Source organism: Dicentrarchus labrax, unplaced genomic scaffold (assembly GCF_905237075.1).
Source record: "Dicentrarchus labrax unplaced genomic scaffold, dlabrax2021, whole genome shotgun sequence".
NCBI lineage: Eukaryota > Metazoa > Chordata > Actinopteri > Moronidae > Dicentrarchus > Dicentrarchus labrax.
In genome coordinates, this window is record NW_026136995.1 from 21636 (window position 1) to 42041 (window position 20406).

The following is a 20406-nucleotide window of genomic DNA, read 5'->3' on the forward strand; positions in this document are numbered from 1 at the left end:
TATTCTGTTCTGTTTTATTATTATTATTATTATTACGTGTGCTGTTCTATTGTTATTCTGCATTCTGTGTTCACTGTAAATAAACAGTATTTCTGATTCTAAAGTGTTTTATAATCTGTTTTGATTACATTTTTAGCTAAACTTTTCCCTTGCTTCCTTTTTGTCCATTAAAAACAACAATAAGTGTAATAATAATGTCATAATGGTGGTGATGTGACATTTGGTAACAGCAAGATGGTTTGTTATTTATTTATTAGGTTCATTTCACCTCATTAATACATTTGATACTTGAAAAGACAAGACATTATAAACCACAAACAGAAAAAGACAAGTAATATTCTATAAAATTATATGGGAAGTGGTTTCTGATATAGAGGAGATGTAGGGAAAGATCCAAGTCATGACATCAGCCTTTGCAGAGGGCATTCCAGTCCTTCAGGTAGGTGGGAGAGGTAGAAAAGAAAATGATAACAAATAATTATTCATTATTTACATTAATAATGTTGCCTATATCACACATTTCACATATTAAATTGTGTCCCAAGCACCCAAAAATACCTTAATCAAGAAGATATGGACACAAAATGATGTATTTAAAAGATTAAATACGAATTTTAACATAATCTGAGCAAACAGAAGGACTTTCTTCATTCAGGAAAAAAAATGCTTGTTTGGTCTCTTGATCTGTCGACGCGCTTAACCTTTGTCCCATCGATATGCATTAGGGTCTTGTACAGCGGGCTTTTTGCAACGGGAAAGAACTATGTGGCGCGAACTACGGCCCTTAGAGCTGAACGCAGCACCTTAGAGCACTCAGCCATCTTGTCCCAAACTTGCACTTGGACTCCTTCTCTTGGGCCACCAAGTCACTCCCAACCCCAAGTGAAGAATCCACTGTTGTCCGGCAGAGAGCCGTGTTCATGAAAAATCACAGAAAATGATCCACAATTATTCCATCAAAAGGTAGGGGTAGCATGTGGAAAGATATCACGGTAACCTTGGATAGGTTGACAGTGTTGACCCTTACAAAAGCAGTTGATAGTGTATTTTGTCATATGAACTGCTGACCTTTCTTTCTAGACATCTGGTCAGAACATCCTTGGAAGAGCTTTCATCGTCGTCAACCTCAACAAGGCAGCACCTTGCTCCCCCGGTTAACTCTTTTACCTGTCACTGGCATTAAATCAAGTTCCACTGAGACTTGAACTCGGATCACTAGATTCAATTTATCCCTTTTTTTCTCCCTTTTTCCTCTTTTCTTCCTTTTCCCCTTCCTTTTCTTCTTCCCCCTTCTTCCCCCTTCTTCCCCCTTCTCCCCCCCCTCAGACGGACGAGTGTTCCCCAGCTTGAACGCAGCGCCTTAGACCGCTCGGCCATCCTGACGCCTTGAGCTGATCTTTTTTGGATCTCGAAGAATCGTCTCGATGGTGCGGGGGTAGAATTTCAACTGAATCTGGGCAAACAGAAGGATTTTCTTCATTCAGGAAGAGGAAAATGCTCGTTTGGTCTCTTGACCGGGCTAAGCGTAGATAACTGGGCTAAGCGTACACTGAGGATTTGGGAAATAGCCCATCCAGTAACCGATAGGAGTGGCGTGTGGAAAAACATCACGGTAACTTTGGATAGGTTGACAACGTAGACAGTGCACTTACAAATAGTGATGCTACTGTATCATATGACAACGTTCTGTTTAGAAGCAGCAGCCTCTGCTGTTTGTTAAGAGAAATGAAAAAGCTTGCAGCACCTGGTATTCCTAGGCAGTCTCCTATCCAAGTACTAAACAGGCCCACCCCGCTTAGCTTCCGAGATCGGGCGTGTTCAGGGTGGTCTGGCCGTAAGCAAGAGCTGCACCTGCAAATGGACCCTTTAAAGACATTGTTACACCATGTTCTGTTATTCTGTCAGATTACCAAGTCACTCCCAACCCCAAGTGAAGAATCCACTGTTGTCCGGCAGAGAGCCGTGTTCATGAAAAATCACAGAAAATGATCCACAATTATTCCAGCAAAAGGTAGGGGTAGCATGTGGAAAGATATCACGGTAACCTTGGATAGGTTGACAGTGTTGACCCTTACAAAAGCAGTTGATAGTGTATTTTGTCATATGAACTGTCATATGGCTGACCTTTCTTTCTAGACATCTGGTCAGAACATCCTTGGAAGAGCTTTCATCGTTGTCAACCACAACAAGGCAGCACCTTGCTCCCCCCGGTTAACTCTTTTACCTGTCACTGGCATTAAATCAAGTTCCACCGAGACTTGAACTCGGATCACTGTCAAGCTTTTGCAACATAATTAGAGATCAGGTTTTCCGGCCAGGTTAAGGGTTGTAAGTCTAAAAGGTATGTAAGACATGAGAAAAATTGGGTCTATTTCGACAAACTTACAGCTGTTTCGTTCACTGACAGGGAAGGGAGCATTGCGTGTTTAACAAATTCATTCAATGGGGTTTGCAGGAGGCAAATTCAAAACTTCCTCATGTACGAGGATGGACAAGTGGCATTCCGTGCGGTACTGCAGCTTCAAAACCAGGTCCCACCGAGACTTGAACTCGGATCGCTGGATTCAGAGCCCAGAGTGCTAACCATTACACCATGGAACCGGCACATGGCTGCAAGAGGTCCTTTCTGACGCTGCATTCCCATGTATGTTAACGATGCAGCAGAGTTAGCGGAGCAGAGTTATGTTAACCATGCAGCGCATAGGTGAGGAAAGACACGACTGCCTACAAACAATGAATGCAGCAGGAGATGTGGGTAGCGTGTTGAAACACATGGAACCTTTACATAGGTTGACTAGGTAAAGCCTTACGAACGGTGCTGCTAATGTATTTGCTCATATGTGTTTCTTTCCAAACACAGAGTTAGCGGAGTGGAAAATTTTGCTGTCAGAAGTGGGATTTGAACCCACGCCTCCAGGGGAGACTGTGACCTGAACGCAGCGCCTTAGACCGCTCGGCCATCCTGACGCCTTGAGCTGACCTTTTTCGGATCTCGAAGAATCGTCTCGATGGTGCAGGGGTAGAATTTCAACTGAATCTGGGCGAACAGAAGGATTTTCTTCATTCAGGAAGAGGAAAATGCTCGTTTGGTCTCTTGACCGGGCTAAGCGTAGATAACTGGGCTAAGCGTACACTGAGGATTTGGGAAATAGCCCCATAAGCCTCTGATTTGAATGATTCTTACAATGAATCCAGTAACCGATAGGAGTGGCGTGTGGAAAAACATCACGGTAACTTTGGATAGGTTGACAACGTAGACAGTGCACTTACAAATAGTGATGCTACTGTATCATATGACAACGTTCTGTTTAGAAGCAGCAGCCTCTGCTGTTTGTTAAGAGAAATGAAAAAGCTTGCAGCACCTGGTATTCCTAGGCAGTCTCCTATCCAAGTACTAAACAGGCCCAACCCCGCTTAGCTTCCGAGATCGGGCGTGTTCAGGGTGGTCTGGCCGTAAGCAAGAGCTGCACCTGCAAATGGACCCTTTAAAGACGTTGTTACACCATGTTCTGTTATTCTGTCAGATTAGGGTCTATGCGTAGGAGAATGTGAGAATACATTCAAGACGTTTATTTATGTACGTACGATTTGACGACCAACTTTTATTGATTTGTTTAAAGCACTCAGTAGACGGATGAGCCAAGCCTGTTGGTTGAGGGTCATTCCTGACGAACAGGAGAAGGTAGGCGATCTCGACTAGCACCAATCCGGACCTGGGAGGCGGGGGGACCCTCTGCTGCGTTGGAGGCAGAGCGTGGCTGGACCAAGGCTGGATCTGTGGTGGTAGGGGAGCCATCAGCCACCACGTCAGGAGCGGGGGTCTGGCCAGGAGATGGGCGCTCACTCAGCTTGCGCTTCCCTGGAAGCCGCAGTTGATCCCCACTGTCCAGAGTTTGGAATTTGCTGCTCAGCAAGAGAGTGTCAGCTGCAATTCGTCGGCTGGAACGTTTAGCACGCCGCACACTTCTGACCCGGACCCATGACTCCGTGTTGCGGGGAGTGGAGCAGGCCTGGAACTCAGGTCCAGCCCCGAGGGTGGGCCACGAGTCGGTGCTAAGAGCTGGGATATTTGTTGAAAGGATCGGCTCCCCAAAAAAAACAATGAATCCAGCAACCGACAGGAGTAGCGTGTGGAAACACATCATGGTAACTTTGGATAGGTTGACAACGTAGACCCTTACAAACAGTGCTGCTACTGTATTTTGTCATATGATCTGCTGACCTTTCTTTCCAAACATCATTTTAGACCATCCTGACTCTTTCAGCGCTTTGCTTTTGAATCTGGATGGATGCTCTCAACGGTGCAGCGGTAGAATTTTAACATAATCTGAGCAAACAGAAGGACTTTCTTCATTCAGGAAAAAAAATGCTTGTTTGGTCTCTTGATCTGTCGATGCGCTTAACCTTTGTCCCATCGATATGCATTAGGGTCTTGTACAACGGGGCTCTTGTGCAACGGGAAAAGAACTATGTGGCGTGAACTACGGCCCTTAGAGCTGAACGCAGCACCTTAGAGCACTCAGCCATCTTGTCCCAAACTTGCACTTGGACTCCTTCTCTTGGGCCACCAAGTCACTCCCAACCCCAAGTGAAGAATCCACTGTTGTCCGGCAGAGAGCCGTGTTCATGAAAAATCACAGAAAATGATCCACAATTATTCCAGCAAAAGGTAGGGGTAGCATGTGGAAAGATATCACGGTAACCTTGGATAGGTTGACAGTGTTGACCCTTACAAAAGCAGTTGATAGTGTATTTTGTCATATGAACTGCTGGCCTTTCTTTCTAGACATCTGGTAAGAACATCCTTGGAAGAGCTTTCATCGTCGTCAACCTCAACAAGGCAGCACCTTGCTCCCCCGGTTAACTCTTTTACCTGTCACTGGCATTAAATCAAGTTCCACCGAGACTTGAACTCGGATCACTGGATTCAAAGTCCAGAGTGCTGACCATTACACCATGGAACCACAGGACATGCCTGTCAAGCTTTTGCAAAATAATTAGAGATCAGGTTTTCCGGCCAGGTTAATGGTGCAGCGGTAGAATTTTAACATAATCTGAGCAAACAGAAGGACTTTCTTCATTCAGGAAAAAAAATGCTTGTTTGGTCTCTTGATCTGTCGACGCGCTTAACCTTTGTCCCATCGATATGCATTAGGGTCTTGTACAACGGGCTCTTGTGCAATGGGAAAAGAACTATGTGGCGCGAACTACGGCCCTTAGAGCTGAACGCAGCACCTTAGAGCACTCAGCCATCTTGTCCCAAACTTGCACTTGGACTCCTTCTCTTGGGCCACCAAGTCACTCCCAACCCCAAGTGAAGAATCCACTGTTGTCCGGCAGAGAGCCGTGTTCATGAAAAATCACAGAAAATGATCCACAATTATTCCAGCAAAAGGTAGGGGTAGCATGTGGAAAGATATCACGGTAACCTTGGATAGGTTGACAGTGTTGACCCTTACAAAAGCAATTGATAGTGTATTTTGTCATATGAACTGCTGGCCTTTCTTTCTAGACATCTGGTCAGAACATCCTTGGAAGAGCTTTCATCGTCGTCAACCTCAACAAGGCAGCACCTTGCTCCCCCGGTTAACTCTTTTACCTGTCACTGGCATTAAATCAAGTTCCACCGAGACTTGAACTCGGATCACTGGATTCAAAGTCCAGAGTGCTGACCATTACACCATGGAACCACAGGACATGCCTGTCAAGCTTTTGCAACATAATTAGAGATCAGGTTTTCCGGCCAGGTTAAGCGTTGTAAGTCTAAAAGGTATGTAAGACATGAGAAAAATTGGGTCTATTTCGACAAACTTACAGCTGTTTCGTTCACTGACAGGGAAGGGAGCATTGCGTGTTTAACAAATTCATTCAATGGGGTTTGCAGGAGGCAAATTCAAAACTTCCTCATGTACCAGGATGGACAAGTGGCATTCCGTGCGGTACTGCAGCTTCAAAAGCAGGTCCCACCGAGACTTGAACTCAGATCGCTGGATTCAGAGCCCAGAGTGCTAACCATTACACCATGGAACCGGCACATGGCCACAAGAGGTCCTTTCTCACGGTGCATTCCCATGTATGTTAACGATGCAGCGCATAGGTGACGAAAGACACGACTGCCTACAAACAATGAATGCAGCAGGAGATGTGGGTAGCGTGTTGAAACACATGGAACCTTTACATAGGTTGACTAGGTAAAGCCTTACAAACGGTGCTGCTAATGTATTTGCTCATATGTGTTTCTTTCCAAACACAGAGTTAGCGGAGTGGAAAATTGTTGCTGTCAGAAGTGGGATTCGAACCCACGCCTCCAGGGGAGACTGCGACCTGAACGCAGCGCCTTAGACCGCTCGGCCATCCTGACGCCTTGAGCTGATCTTTTTCGGATCTCGAAGAATCGTCTCGATGGTGCAGGGGTAGAATTTCAACTGAATCTGGGCGAACAGAAGGATTTTCTTCATTCAGGAAGAGGAAAATGCTCATTTGGTCTCTTGACCGGGCTAAACGTAGATAACTGGGCTAAGCATACACTGAGGATTTGGGAAATAGCCCCATAAGCCTCTGATTTGAATGATTCTTACAATGAATCCAGTAACCGATAGGAGTGGCGTGTGGAAAAACATCACGGTAACTTTGGATAGGTTGACAATGTAGACAGTGCACTTACAAATAGTGATGCTAGTGTATCATATGACAACGTTCTGTTTAGAAGCAGCAGCCTCTGCTGTTTGTTAAGAGAAATGAAAAAGCTTGCAGCACCTGGTATTCCTAGGCAGTCTCCTATCCAAGTACTAAACAGGCCCAACCCCGCTTAGCTTCCGAGATCGGGCGTGTTCAGGGTGGTCTGGCCGTAAGCAAGAGCTGCACCTGCAAATGGACCCTTTAAAGACGTTGTTACACCATGTTCTGTTATTCTGTCAGATTAGGGTCTATGCGTAGGAGAATGTGAGAATACATTCAAGACGTTTATTTATGTACGTACGATTTGACGACCAACTTTTATTGATTTGTTTAAAGCACTCAGTAGACGGATGAGCCAAGCCTGTTGGATGAGGGTCAGTCCTGACGAACAGGAGAAGGTAGGCGATCTCGACTAGCACCAATCCGGACCTGGGAGGCGGGGGACCCTCTGCTGCGTTGGAGGCAGAGCGTGGCTGGACCAAGGCTGGATCTGTGGTGGTAGGGGAGCCATCAGCCACCACGTCAGGAGCGGGGGTCTGGCCAGGAGATGGGCGCTCACTCAGCTTGCGCTTCCCTGGAAGCCGCAGTTGATCCCCACTGTCCAGAGTTTGGAATTTGCTACTCAGCAAGAGAGTGTCAGCAGCAATTCGTCGGCTGGAACGTTTAGCACGCCGCACACTTCTGACCCGGACCCATGACTCCGTGTTGCGGGGAGTGGAGCAGGCCTGGAACTCAGGTCCAGCCCCGAGGGTGGGCCACGAGTCGGTGCTAAGAGCTGGGATATTTGTTGAAAGGATCGGCTCCCCAAAAAAACAATGAATCCAGCAACCGACAGGAGTAGCGTGTGGAAACACATCATGGTAACTTTGGATAGGTTGACAACGTAGACCCTTACAAACAGTGCTGCTACTGTATTTTGTCATATGATCTGCTGACCTTTCTTTCCAAACATCATTTTAGACCATCCTGACTCTTTCAGCTCTTTGCTTTTGAATCTGGATGGATGCTCTCAATGGTGCAGCGGTAGGATTTTAACATAATCTGAGCAAACAGAAGGACTTTCTTCATTCAGGAAAAAAAATGCTTGTTTGGTCTCTTGATCTGTCGACGCGCTTAACCTTTGTCCCATCGATATGCATTAGGGTCTTGTACAACGGGCTCTTGTGCAATGGGAAAAGAACTATGTGGCGCGAACTACGGCCCTTAGAGCTGAACGCAGCACCTTAGAGCACTCAGCCATCTTGTCCCAAACTTGCACTTGGACTCCTTCTCTTGGGCCACCAAGTCACTCCCAACCCCAAGTGAAGAATCCACTGTTGTCCGGCAGAGAGCCGTGTTCATGAAAAAATCACAGAAAATGATCCACAATTATTCCAGCAAAAGGTAGGGGTAGCATGTGGAAAGATATCACGGTAACCTTGGATAGGTTGACAGTGTTGACCCTTACAAAAGCAGTTGATAGTGTATTTTGTCATATGAACTGCTGGCCTTTCTTTCTAGACATCTGGTCAGAACATCCTTGGAAGAGCTTTCATCGTCGTCAACCTCAACGGTTAACTCTTTTACCTGTCACTGGCATTAAATCAAGTTCCACCGAGACTTGAACTCGGATCACTGGATTCAAAGTCCAGAGTGCTGACCATTACACCATGGAACCACAGGACATGCCTGTCAAGCTTTTGCAACAAAATTAGAGATCAGGTTTTCCGGCCAGGTTAAGCGTTGTAAGTCTAAAAGGTATGTAAGACATGAGAAAAATTGGGTCTATTTCGACAAACTTACAGCTGTTTCGTTCACTGACAGGGAAGGGAGCATTGCGTGTTTAACAAATTCATTCAATGGGGTTTGCAGGAGGCAAATTCAAAACTTCCTCATGTACGAGGATGGACAAGTGGCATTCCGTGCGGTACTGCAGCTTCAAAACCAGGTCCCACCGAGACTTGAACTCGGATCGCTGGATTCAGAGCCCAGAGTGCTAACCATTACACCATGGAACCGGCACATGGCCACAAGAGGTCCTTTCTCACGGTGCATTCCCATGTATGTTAACGATGCAGCGCATAGGTGACGAAAGACACGACTGCCTACAAACAATGAATGCAGCAGGAGATGTGGGTAGCGTGTTGAAACACATGGAACCTTTACATAGGTTGACTAGGTAAAGCCTTACAAACGGTGCTGCTAATGTATTTGCTCATATGTGTTTCTTTCCAAACACAGAGTTAGCGGAGTGGAAAATTGTTGCTGTCAGAAGTGGGATTCGAACCCACGCCTCCAGGGGAGACTGCGACCTGAACGCAGCGCCTTAGACCGCTCGGCCATCCTGACGCCTTGAGCTGATCTTTTTCGGATCTCGAAGAATCGTCTCGATGGTGCAGGGGTAGAATTTCAACTGAATCTGGGCGAACAGAAGGATTTTCTTCATTCAGGAAGAGGAAAATGCTCGTTTGGTCTCTTGACCGGGCTAAGCGTAGATAACTGGGCTAAGCGTACACTGAGGATTTGGGAAATAGCCCCATAAGCCTCTGATTTGAATGATTCTTACAATGAATCCAGTAACCGATAGGAGTGGCGTGTGGAAAAACATCACGGTAACTTTGGATAGGTTGACAACGTAGACAGTGCACTTACAAATAGTGATGCTACTGTATCATATGACAACGTTCTGTTTAGAAGAAGCAGCCTCTGCTGTTTGTTAAGAGAAATGAAAAAGCTTGCAGCACCTGGTATTCCTAGGCAGTCTCCTATCCAAGTACTAAACAGGCCCAACCCCGCTTAGCTTCCGAGATCGGGCGTGTTCAGGGTGGTCTGGCCGTAAGCGAGAGCTGCACCTGCAAATGGACCCTTTAAAGACGTTGTTACACCATGTTCTGTTATTCTGTCAGATTAGGGTCTATGCGTAGGAGAATGTGAGAATACATTCAAGACGTTTATTTATGTACGTACGATTTGACGACCAACTTTTATTGATTTGTTTAAAGCACTCAGTAGACGGATGAGCCAAGCCTGTTGGTTGAGGGTCATTCCTGACGAACAGGAGAAGGTAGGCGATCTCGACTAGCACCAATCCGGACCTGGGAGGCGGGGGACCCTCTGCTGCGTTGGAGGCAGAGCGTGGCTGGACCAAGGCTGGATCTGTGGTGGTAGGGGAGCCATCAGCCACCACGTCAGGAGCGGGGGTCTGGCCAGGAGATGGGCGCTCACTCAGCTTGCGCTTCCCTGGAAGCCGCAGTTGATCCCCACTGTCCAGAGTTTGGAATTTGCTGCTCAGCAAGAGAGTGTCAGCTGCAATTCGTCGGCTGGAACGTTTAGCACGCCGCACACTTCTGACCCGGACCCATGACTCCGTGTTGCGGGGAGTGGAGCAGGCCTGGAACTCAGGTCCAGCCCCGAGGGTGGGCCACGAGTCGGTGCTAAGAGCTGGGATATTTGTTGAAAGGATCGGCTCCCCAAAAAAACAATGAATCCAGCAACCGACAGGAGTAGCGTGTGGAAACACATCATGGTAACTTTGGATAGGTTGACAACGTAGACCCTTACAAACAGTGCTGCTACTGTATTTTGTCATATGATCTGCTGACCTTTCTTTCCAAACATCATTTTAGACCATCCTGACTCTTTCAGCGCTTTGCTTTTGAATCTGGATGGATGCTCTCAACGGTGCAGCGGTAGAATTTTAACATAATCTGAGCAAACAGAAGGACTTTCTTCATTCAGAAAAAAAATGCTTGTTTGGTCTCTTGATCTGTCGACGCGCTTAACCTTTGTCCCATCGATATGCATTAGGGTCTTGTACAACGGGCTCTTGTGCAACGGGAAAAGAACTATGTGGCGCGAACTACGGCCCTTAGAGCTGAACGCAGCACCTTAGAGCACTCAGCCATCTTGTCCCAAACTTGCACTTGGACTCCTTCTCTTGGGCCACCAAGTCACTCCCAACCCCAAGTGAAGAATCCACTGTTGTCCGGCAGAGAGCCGTGTTCATGAAAAATCACAGAAAATGATCCACAATTATTCCATCAAAAGGTAGGGGTAGCATGTGGAAAGATATCACGGTAACCTTGGATAGGTTGACAGTGTTGACCCTTACAAAAGCAGTTGATAGTGTATTTTGTCATATGAACTGCTGACCTTTCTTTCTAGACATCTGGTCAGAACATCCTTGGAAGAGCTTTCATCGTCGTCAACCTCAACAAGGCAGCACCTTGCTCCCCCGGTTAACTCTTTTACCTGTCACTGGCATTAAATCAAGTTCCACTGAGACTTGAACTCGGATCACTAGATTCAATTTATCCTTTTTTTCTCCCTTTTTCCTCTTTTCTTCCTTTTCCCCTTCTTTTTTTCTTCTTCCCCCTTCTTCCCCCTTCTTCCCCCTTCTCCCCCCTCAGACGGACGAGTGTTCCCCAGCTTGAACGCAGCGCCTTAGACCGCTCGGCCATCCTGACGCCTTGAGCTGATCTTTTTGGATCTCGAAGAATCGTCTCGATGGTGCGGGGGTAGAATTTCAACTGAATCTGGGCAAACAGAAGGATTTTCTTCATTCAGGAAGAGGAAAATGCTCGTTTGGTCTCTTGACCGGGCTAAGCGTAGATAACTGGGCTAAGCGTACACTGAGGATTTGGGAAATAGCCCATCCAGTAACCGATAGGAGTGGCGTGTGGAAAAACATCACGGTAACTTTGGATAGGTTGACAACGTAGACAGTGCACTTACAAATAGTGATGCTACTGTATCATATGACAACGTTCTGTTTAGAAGCAGCAGCCTCTGCTGTTTGTTAAGAGAAATGAAAAAGCTTGCAGCACCTGGTATTCCTAGGCAGTCTCCTATCCAAGTACTAAACAGGCCCACCCCGCTTAGCTTCCGAGATCGGGCGTGTTCAGGGTGGTCTGGCCGTAAGCAAGAGCTGCACCTGCAAATGGACCCTTTAAAGACATTGTTACACCATGTTCTGTTATTCTGTCAGATTACCAAGTCACTCCCAACCCCAAGTGAAGAATCCACTGTTGTCCGGCAGAGAGCCGTGTTCATGAAAAATCACAGAAAATGATCCACAATTATTCCAGCAAAAGGTAGGGGTAGCATGTGGAAAGATATCACGGTAACCTTGGATAGGTTGACAGTGTTGACCCTTACAAAAGCAGTTGATAGTGTATTTTGTCATATGAACTGTCATATGGCTGACCTTTCTTTCTAGACATCTGGTCAGAACATCCTTGGAAGAGCTTTCATCGTTGTCAACCACAACAAGGCAGCACCTTGCTCCCCCGGTTAACTCTTTTACCTGTCACTGGCATTAAATCAAGTTCCACCGAGACTTGAACTCGGATCACTGTCAAGCTTTTGCAACATAATTAGAGATCAGGTTTTCCGGCCAGGTTAAGGGTTGTAAGTCTAAAAGGTATGTAAGACATGAGAAAAATTGGGTCTATTTCGACAAACTTACAGCTGTTTCGTTCACTGACAGGGAAGGGAGCATTGCGTGTTTAACAAATTCATTCAATGGGGTTTGCAGGAGGCAAATTCAAAACTTCCTCATGTACGAGGATGGACAAGTGGCATTCCGTGCGGTACTGCAGCTTCAAAACCAGGTCCCACCGAGACTTGAACTCGGATCGCTGGATTCAGAGCCCAGAGTGCTAACCATTACACCATGGAACCGGCACATGGCTGCAAGAGGTCCTTTCTGACGCTGCATTCCCATGTATGTTAACGATGCAGCAGAGTTAGCGGAGCAGAGTTATGTTAACCATGCAGCGCATAGGTGAGGAAAGACACGACTGCCTACAAACAATGAATGCAGCAGGAGATGTGGGTAGCGTGTTGAAACACATGGAACCTTTACATAGGTTGACTAGGTAAAGCCTTACGAACGGTGCTGCTAATGTATTTGCTCATATGTGTTTCTTTCCAAACACAGAGTTAGCGGAGTGGAAAATTGTTGCTGTCAGAAGTGGGATTTGAACCCACGCCTCCAGGGGAGACTGTGACCTGAACGCAGCGCCTTAGACCGCTCGGCCATCCTGACGCCTTGAGCTGACCTTTTTCGGATCTCGAAGAATCGTCTCGATGGTGCAGGCGTAGAATTTCAACTGAATCTGGGCGAACAGAAGGATTTTCTTCATTCAGGAAGAGGAAAATGCTCGTTTGGTCTCTTGACCGGGCTAAGCGTAGATAACTGGGCTAAGCGTACACTGAGGATTTGGGAAATAGCCCCATAAGCCTCTGATTTGAATGATTCTTACAATGAATCCAGTAACCGATAGGAGTGGCGTGTGGAAAAACATCACGGTAACTTTGGATAGGTTGACAACGTAGACAGTGCACTTACAAATAGTGATGCTACTGTATCATATGACAACGTTCTGTTTAGAAGCAGCAGCCTCTGCTGTTTGTTAAGAGAAATGAAAAAGCTTGCAGCACCTGGTATTCCTAGGCAGTCTCCTATCCAAGTACTAAACAGGCCCAACCCCGCTTAGCTTCCGAGATCGGGCGTGTTCAGGGTGGTCTGGCCGTAAGCAAGAGCTGCACCTGCAAATGGACCCTTTAAAGACGTTGTTACACCATGTTCTGTTATTCTGTCAGATTAGGGTCTATGCGTAGGAGAATGTGAGAATACATTCAAGACGTTTATTTATGTACGTACGATTTGACGACCAACTTTTATTGATTTGTTTAAAGCACTCAGTAGACGGATGAGCCAAGCCTGTTGGTTGAGGGTCATTCCTGACGAACAGGAGAAGGTAGGCGATCTCGACTAGCACCAATCCGGACCTGGGAGGCGGGGGACCCTCTGCTGCGTTGGAGGCAGAGCGTGGCTGGACCAAGGCTGGATCTGTGGTGGTAGGGGAGCCATCAGCCACCACGTCAGGAGCGGGGGGTCTGGCCAGGAGATGGGCGCTCACTCAGCTTGCGCTTCCCTGGAAGCCGCAGTTGATCCCCACTGTCCAGAGTTTGGAATTTGCTGCTCAGCAAGAGAGTGTCAGCTGCAATTCGTCGGCTGGAACGTTTAGCACGCCGCACACTTCTGACCCGGACCCATGACTCCGTGTTGCGGGGAGTGGAGCAGGCCTGGAACTCAGGTCCAGCCCCGAGGGTGGGCCACGAGTCGGTGCTAAGAGCTGGGATATTTGTTGAAAGGATCGGCTCCCCAAAAAAACAATGAATCCAGCAACCGACAGGAGTAGCGTGTGGAAACACATCATGGTAACTTTGGATAGGTTGACAACGTAGACCCTTACAAACAGTGCTGCTACTGTATTTTGTCATATGATCTGCTGACCTTTCTTTCCAAACATCATTTTAGACCATCCTGACTCTTTCAGCGCTTTGCTTTTGAATCTGGATGGATGCTCTCAACGGTGCAGCGGTAGAATTTTAACATAATCTGAGCAAACAGAAGGACTTTCTTCATTCAGGAAAAAAAATGCTTGTTTGGTCTCTTGATCTGTCGATGCGCTTAGCCTTTGTCCCATCGATATGCATTAGGGTCTTGTACAACGGGCTCTTGTGCAACGGGAAAAGAACTATGTGGCGCGAACTACGGCCCTTAGAGCTGAACGCAGCACCTTAGAGCACTCAGCCATCTTGTCCCAAACTTGCACTTGGACTCCTTCTCTTGGGCCACCAAGTCACTCCCAACCCCAAGTGAAGAATCCACTGTTGTCCGGCAGAGAGCCGTGTTCATGAAAAATCACAGAAAATGATCCACAATTATTCCAGCAAAAGGTAGGGGTAGCATGTGGAAAGATATCACGGTAACCTTGGATAGGTTGACAGTGTTGACCCTTACAAAAGCAGTTGATAGTGTATTTTGTCATATGAACTGCTGGCCTTTCTTTCTAGACATCTGGTAAGAACATCCTTGGAAGAGCTTTCATCGTCGTCAACCTCAACAAGGCAGCACCTTGCTCCCCCGGTTAACTCTTTTACCTGTCACTGGCATTAAATCAAGTTCCACCGAGACTTGAACTCGGATCACTGGATTCAAAGTCCAGAGTGCTGACCATTACACCATGGAACCACAGGACATGCCTGTCAAGCTTTTTGCAAAATAATTAATTATGTTAAAATTCTACCGCTGCACCATTAACCTGGCCGGAAAAGGTTAATGGTGCAGCGGTAGAATTTTAACATAATCTGAGCAAACAGAAGGACTTTCTTCATTCAGGAAAAAAAATGCTTGTTTGGTCTCTTGATCTGTCGACGCGCTTAACCTTTGTCCCATCGATATGCATTAGGGTCTTGTACAACGGGCTCTTGTGCAACGGGAAAAGAACTATGTGGCGCGAACTACGGCCCTTAGAGCTGAACGCAGCACCTTAGAGCACTCAGCCATCTTGTCCCAAACTTGCACTTGGACTCCTTCTCTTGGGCCACCAAGTCACTCCCAACCCCAAGTGAAGAATCCACTGTTGTCCGGCAGAGAGCCGTGTTCATGAAAAATCACAGAAAATGATCCACAATTATTCCAGCAAAAGGTAGGGGTAGCATGTGGAAAGATATCACGGTAACCTTGGATAGGTTGACAGTGTTGACCCTTACAAAAGCAGTTGATAGTGTATTTTGTCATATGAACTGCTGGCCTTTCTTTCTAGACATCTGGTCAGAACATCCTTGGAAGAGCTTTCATCGTCGTCAACCTCAACGGTTAACTCTTTTACCTGTCACTGGCATTAAATCAAGTTCCACCGAGACTTGAACTCGGATCACTGGATTCAAAGTCCAGAGTGCTGACCATTACACCATGGAACCACAGGACATGCCTGTCAAGCTTTTGCAACAAAATTAGAGATCAGGTTTTCCGGCCAGGTTAAGCGTTGTAAGTCTAAAAGGTATGTAAGACATGAGAAAAATTGGGTCTATTTCGACAAACTTACAGCTGTTTCGTTCACTGACAGGGAAGGGAGCATTGCGTGTTTAACAAATTCATTCAATGGGGTTTGCAGGAGGCAAATTCAAAACTTCCTCATGTACGAGGATGGACAAGTGGCATTCCGTGCGGTACTGCAGCTTCAAAACCAGGTCCCACCGAGACTTGAACTCGGATCGCTGGATTCAGAGCCCAGAGTGCTAACCATTACACCATGGAACCGGCACATGGCCACAAGAGGTCCTTTCTCACGGTGCATTCCCATGTATGTTAACGATGCAGCGCATAGGTGACGAAAGACACGACTGCCTACAAACAATGAATGCAGCAGGAGATGTGGGTAGCGTGTTGAAACACATGGAACCTTTACATAGGTTGACTAGGTAAAGCCTTACAAACGGTGCTGCTAATGTATTTGCTCATATGTGTTTCTTTCCAAACACAGAGTTAGCGGAGTGGAAAATTGTTGCTGTCAGAAGTGGGATTCGAAACCACGCCTCCAGGGGAGACTGCGACCTGAACGCAGCGCCTTAGACCGCTCGGCCATCCTGACGCCTTGAACTGATCTTTTTCGGATCTCGAAGAATCGTCTCGATGGTGCAGGGGTAGAATTTCAACTGAATCTGGGCGAACAGAAGGATTTTCTTCATTCAGGAAGAGGAAAATGCTCGTTTGGTCTCTTGACCGGGCTAAGCGTAGATAACTGGGCTAAGCGTACACTGAGGATTTGGGAAATAGCCCCATAAGCCTCTGATTTGAATGATTCTTACAATGAATCCAGTAACCGATAGGAGTGGCGTGTGGAAAAACATCACGGTAACTTTGGATAGGTTGACAACGTAGACAGTGCACTTACAAATAGTGATGCTACTGTATCATATGACAACGTTCTGTTTAGAAGAAGCAGCCTCTGCTGTTTGTTAAGAGAAATGAAAAAGCTTGCAGCACCTGGTATTCCTAGGCAGTCTCCTATCCAAGTACTAAACAGGCCCAACCCCGCTTAGCTTCCGAGATCGGGCGTGTTCAGGGTGGTCTGGCCGTAAGCGAGAGCTGCACCTGCAAATGGACCCTTTAAAGACGTTGTTACACCATGTTCTGTTATTCTGTCAGATTAGGGTCTATGCGTAGGAGAATGTGAGAATACATTCAAGACGTTTATTTATGTACGTACGATTTGACGACCAACTTTTATTGATTTGTTTAAAGCACTCAGTAGACGGATGAGCCAAGCCTGTTGGTTGAGGGTCATTCCTGACGAACAGGAGAAGGTAGGCGATCTCGACTAGCACCAATCCGGACCTGGGAGGCGGGGGACCCTCTGCTGCGTTGGAGGCAGAGCGTGGCTGGACCAAGGCTGGATCTGTGGTGGTAGGGGAGCCATCAGCCACCACGTCAGGAGCGGGGGTCTGGCCAGGAGATGGGCGCTCACTCAGCTTGCGCTTCCCTGGAAGCCGCAGTTGATCCCCACTGTCCAGAGTTTGGAATTTGCTGCTCAGCAAGAGAGTGTCAGCTGCAATTCGTCGGCTGGAACGTTTAGCACGCCGCACACTTCTGACCCGGACCCATGACTCCGTGTTGCGGGGAGTGGAGCAGGCCTGGAACTCAGGTCCAGCCCCGAGGGTGGGCCACGAGTCGGTGCTAAGAGCTGGGATATTTGTTGAAAGGATCGGCTCCCCAAAAAAACAATGAATCCAGCAACCGACAGGAGTAGCGTGTGGAAACACATCATGGTAACTTTGGATAGGTTGACAACGTAGACCCTTACAAACAGTGCTGCTACTGTATTTTGTCATATGATCTGCTGACCTTTCTTTCCAAACATCATTTTAGACCATCCTGACTCTTTCAGCGCTTTGCTTTTGAATCTGGATGGATGCTCTCAACGGTGCAGCGGTAGAATTTTAACATAATCTGAGCAAACAGAAGGACTTTCTTCATTCAGGAAAAAAATGCTTGTTTGGTCTCTTGATCTGTCGACGCGCTTAACCTTTGTCCCATCGATATGCATTAGGGTCTTGTACAACGGGCTCTTGTGCAACGGGAAAAGAACTATGTGGCGCGAACTACGGCCCTTAGAGCTGAACGCAGCACCTTAGAGCACTCAGCCATCTTGTCCCAAACTTGCACTTGGACTCCTTCTCTTGGGCCACCAAGTCACTCCCAACCCCAAGTGAAGAATCCACTGTTGTCCGGCAGAGAGCCGTGTTCATGGAAAATCACAGAAAATGATCCACAATTATTCCAGCAAAAGGTAGGGGTAGCATGTGGAAAGATATCACGGTAACCTTGGATAGGTTGACAGTGTTGACCCTTACAAAAGCAGTTGATAGTGTATTTTGTCATATGAACTGCTGACCTTTCTTTCTAGACATCTGGTCAGAACATCCTTGGAAGAGCTTTCATCGTCGTCAACCTCAACGGTTAACTCTTTTACCTGTCACTGGCATTAAATCAAGTTCCACCGAGACTTGAACTCGGATCACTGGATTCAAAGTCCAGAGTGCTGACCATTACACCATGGAACCACAGGACATGCCTGTCAAGCTTTTGCAACATAATTAGAGATCAGGTTTTCCGGCCAGGTTAAGCGTTGTAAGTCTAAAAGGTATGTAAGACATGAGAAAAATTGGGTCTATTTCGACAAACTTACAGCTGTTTCGTTCACTGACAGGGAAGGGAGCATTGCGTGTTTAACAAATTCATTGTGAATCCATTCATCTGTGGGGTTTGCAGGAGGCAAATTCAAAACTTCCTCATGTACGAGGATGGACAAGTGGCATTCCGTGCGGTACTGCAGCTTCAAAAGCAGGTCCCACCGAGACTTGAACTCGGATCGCTGGATTCAGAGCCCAGAGTGCTAACCATTACACCATGGAACCGGCACATGGCCACAAGAGGTCCTTTCTCACGGTGCATTCCCATGTATGTTAACGATGCAGCGCATAGGTGACGAAAGACACGACTGCCTACAAACAATGAATGCAGCAGGAGATGTGGGTAGCGTGTTGAAACACATGGAACCTTTACATAGGTTGACTAGGTAAAGCCTTACAAACGGTGCTGCTAATGTATTTGCTCATATGTGTTTCTTTCCAAACACAGAGTTAGCGGAGTGGAAAACTGTTGCTGTCAGAAGTGGGATTCGAACCCACGCCTCCAGGGGAGCCTGCGACCTGAACGCAGCGCCTTAGACCGCTCGGCCATCCTGACGCCCTGAGCTGATCTTTTTCGGATCTCGAAGAATCATCTCGATGGTGCAGGGGTAGAATTTCAACTGAATCTGGGCGAACAGAAGGATTTTCTTCATTCAGGAAGAGGAAAATGCTCGTTTGGTCTCTTGACCGGGCTAAGCGTAGATAACTGGGCTAAGCGTACACTGAGGATTTGGGAAATAGCCCCATAAGCCTCTGATTTGAATGATTCTTACAATGAATCCAGTAACCGATAGGAGTGGCGTGTGGAAAAACATCACGGTAACTTTGGATAGGTTGACAACGTAGACAGTGCACTTACAAATAGTGATGCTACTGTATCATATGACAACGTTCTGTTTAGAAGAAGCAGCCTCTGCTGTTTGTTAAGAGAAATGAAAAAGCTTGCAGCACCTGGTATTCCTAGGCAGTCTCCTATCCAAGTACTAAACAGGCCCAACCCCGCTTAGCTTCCGAGATCGGGCGTGTTCAGGGTGGTCTGGCCGTAAGCGAGAGCTGCACCTGCAAATGGACCCTTTAAAGACGTTGTTACACCATGTTCTGTTATTCTGTCAGATTAGGGTCTATGCGTAGGAGAATGTGAGAATACATTCAAGACGTTTATTTATGTACGTACGATTTGACGACCAACTTTTATTGATTTGTTTAAAGCACTCAGTAGACGGATGAGCCAAGCCTGTTGGTTGAGGGTCATTCCTGACGAACAGGAGAAGGTAGGCGATCTCGACTAGCACCAATCCGGACCTGGGAGGCGGGGGACCCTCTGCTGCGTTGGAGGCAGAGCGTGGCTGGACCAAGGCTGGATCTGTGGTGGTAGGGGAGCCATCAGCCACCACGTCAGGAGCGGGGGTCTGGCCAGGAGATGGGCGCTCACTCAGCTTGCGCTTCCCTGGAAGCCGCAGTTGATCCCCACTGTCCAGAGTTTGGAATTTGCTGCTCAGCAAGAGAGTGTCAGCTGCAATTCGTCGGCTGGAACGTTTAGCACGCCGCACACTTCTGACCCGGACCCATGACTCCGTGTTGCGGGGAGTGGAGCAGGCCTGGAACTCAGGTCCAGCCCCGAGGGTGGGCCACGAGTCGGTGCTAAGAGCTGGGATATTTGTTGAAAGGATCGGCTCCCCAAAAAAACAATGAATCCAGCAACCGACAGGAGTAGCGTGTGGAAACACATCATGGTAACTTTGGATAGGTTGACAACGTAGACCCTTACAAACAGTGCTGCTACTGTATTTTGTCATATGATCTGCTGACCTTTCTTTCCAAACATCATTTTAGACCATCCTGACTCTTTCAGCGCTTTGCTTTTGAATCTGGATGGATGCTCTCAACGGTGCAGCGGTAGAATTTTAACATAATCTGAGCAAACAGAAGGACTTTCTTCATTCAGGAAAAAAAATGCTTGTTTGGTCTCTTGATCTGTCGACGCGCTTAACCTTTGTCCCATCGATATGCATTAGGGTCTTGTACAACGGGCTCTTGTGCAACGGGAAAAGAACTATGTGGCGCGAACTACGGCCCTTAGAGCTGAACGCAGCACCTTAGAGCACTCAGCCATCTTGTCCCAAACTTGCACTTGGACTCCTTCTCTTGGGCCACCAAGTCACTCCCAACCCCAAGTGAAGAATCCACTGTTGTCCGGCAGAG

General features: G+C 47.2%; 18 non-coding genes and 8 pseudogenes across 18 annotated transcripts; all 26 read right to left on the reverse strand.

The window, feature by feature from the left end:
- Positions 1-1732: 1732 nt before the first annotated feature.
- LOC127361082 (uncharacterized) lies at positions 1733-1840 on the reverse strand (annotated as a pseudogene).
- Positions 1841-2529: 689 nt separating this feature from the next.
- On the reverse strand, positions 2530-2601 carry trnaq-cug (transfer RNA glutamine (anticodon CUG)). Its single transcript has one exon. It is a non-coding gene; the product is annotated as a tRNA-Gln (tRNA).
- Positions 2602-2884: 283 nt separating this feature from the next.
- On the reverse strand, positions 2885-2967 carry trnal-cag (transfer RNA leucine (anticodon CAG)). The gene has a single exon. It is a non-coding gene; the product is annotated as a tRNA-Leu (tRNA).
- Positions 2968-3350: 383 nt separating this feature from the next.
- LOC127361084 (uncharacterized) lies at positions 3351-3459 on the reverse strand (annotated as a pseudogene).
- A 1433-nt stretch (positions 3460-4892) lies between these two features.
- On the reverse strand, positions 4893-4964 carry trnaq-uug (transfer RNA glutamine (anticodon UUG)). The gene has a single exon. It is a non-coding gene; the product is annotated as a tRNA-Gln (tRNA).
- A 654-nt stretch (positions 4965-5618) lies between these two features.
- Positions 5619-5690, reverse strand: trnaq-uug (transfer RNA glutamine (anticodon UUG)). The gene has a single exon. It is a non-coding gene; the product is annotated as a tRNA-Gln (tRNA).
- A 268-nt stretch (positions 5691-5958) lies between these two features.
- On the reverse strand, positions 5959-6030 carry trnaq-cug (transfer RNA glutamine (anticodon CUG)). Its single transcript has one exon. It is a non-coding gene; the product is annotated as a tRNA-Gln (tRNA).
- A 248-nt stretch (positions 6031-6278) lies between these two features.
- trnal-cag (transfer RNA leucine (anticodon CAG)) lies at positions 6279-6361 on the reverse strand. The gene has a single exon. It is a non-coding gene; the product is annotated as a tRNA-Leu (tRNA).
- A 383-nt stretch (positions 6362-6744) lies between these two features.
- On the reverse strand, positions 6745-6853 carry LOC127361041 (uncharacterized; annotated as a pseudogene).
- Positions 6854-8263: 1410 nt separating this feature from the next.
- On the reverse strand, positions 8264-8335 carry trnaq-uug (transfer RNA glutamine (anticodon UUG)). The gene has a single exon. It is a non-coding gene; the product is annotated as a tRNA-Gln (tRNA).
- A 268-nt stretch (positions 8336-8603) lies between these two features.
- Positions 8604-8675, reverse strand: trnaq-cug (transfer RNA glutamine (anticodon CUG)). The gene has a single exon. It is a non-coding gene; the product is annotated as a tRNA-Gln (tRNA).
- A 248-nt stretch (positions 8676-8923) lies between these two features.
- Positions 8924-9006, reverse strand: trnal-cag (transfer RNA leucine (anticodon CAG)). The gene has a single exon. It is a non-coding gene; the product is annotated as a tRNA-Leu (tRNA).
- Positions 9007-9389: 383 nt separating this feature from the next.
- LOC127361042 (uncharacterized) lies at positions 9390-9498 on the reverse strand (annotated as a pseudogene).
- Positions 9499-11471: 1973 nt separating this feature from the next.
- On the reverse strand, positions 11472-11579 carry LOC127361083 (uncharacterized; annotated as a pseudogene).
- A 688-nt stretch (positions 11580-12267) lies between these two features.
- Positions 12268-12339, reverse strand: trnaq-cug (transfer RNA glutamine (anticodon CUG)). The gene has a single exon. It is a non-coding gene; the product is annotated as a tRNA-Gln (tRNA).
- A 284-nt stretch (positions 12340-12623) lies between these two features.
- Positions 12624-12706, reverse strand: trnal-cag (transfer RNA leucine (anticodon CAG)). The gene has a single exon. It is a non-coding gene; the product is annotated as a tRNA-Leu (tRNA).
- A 383-nt stretch (positions 12707-13089) lies between these two features.
- LOC127361043 (uncharacterized) lies at positions 13090-13198 on the reverse strand (annotated as a pseudogene).
- A 1431-nt stretch (positions 13199-14629) lies between these two features.
- trnaq-uug (transfer RNA glutamine (anticodon UUG)) lies at positions 14630-14701 on the reverse strand. Its single transcript has one exon. It is a non-coding gene; the product is annotated as a tRNA-Gln (tRNA).
- A 659-nt stretch (positions 14702-15360) lies between these two features.
- On the reverse strand, positions 15361-15432 carry trnaq-uug (transfer RNA glutamine (anticodon UUG)). The gene has a single exon. It is a non-coding gene; the product is annotated as a tRNA-Gln (tRNA).
- Positions 15433-15700: 268 nt separating this feature from the next.
- On the reverse strand, positions 15701-15772 carry trnaq-cug (transfer RNA glutamine (anticodon CUG)). Its single transcript has one exon. It is a non-coding gene; the product is annotated as a tRNA-Gln (tRNA).
- A 248-nt stretch (positions 15773-16020) lies between these two features.
- trnal-cag (transfer RNA leucine (anticodon CAG)) lies at positions 16021-16103 on the reverse strand. Its single transcript has one exon. It is a non-coding gene; the product is annotated as a tRNA-Leu (tRNA).
- A 383-nt stretch (positions 16104-16486) lies between these two features.
- Positions 16487-16595, reverse strand: LOC127361044 (uncharacterized; annotated as a pseudogene).
- A 1408-nt stretch (positions 16596-18003) lies between these two features.
- trnaq-uug (transfer RNA glutamine (anticodon UUG)) lies at positions 18004-18075 on the reverse strand. The gene has a single exon. It is a non-coding gene; the product is annotated as a tRNA-Gln (tRNA).
- A 282-nt stretch (positions 18076-18357) lies between these two features.
- On the reverse strand, positions 18358-18429 carry trnaq-cug (transfer RNA glutamine (anticodon CUG)). The gene has a single exon. It is a non-coding gene; the product is annotated as a tRNA-Gln (tRNA).
- Positions 18430-18677: 248 nt separating this feature from the next.
- trnal-cag (transfer RNA leucine (anticodon CAG)) lies at positions 18678-18760 on the reverse strand. The gene has a single exon. It is a non-coding gene; the product is annotated as a tRNA-Leu (tRNA).
- Positions 18761-19143: 383 nt separating this feature from the next.
- On the reverse strand, positions 19144-19252 carry LOC127361045 (uncharacterized; annotated as a pseudogene).
- Positions 19253-20406: the final 1154 nt, after the last annotated feature.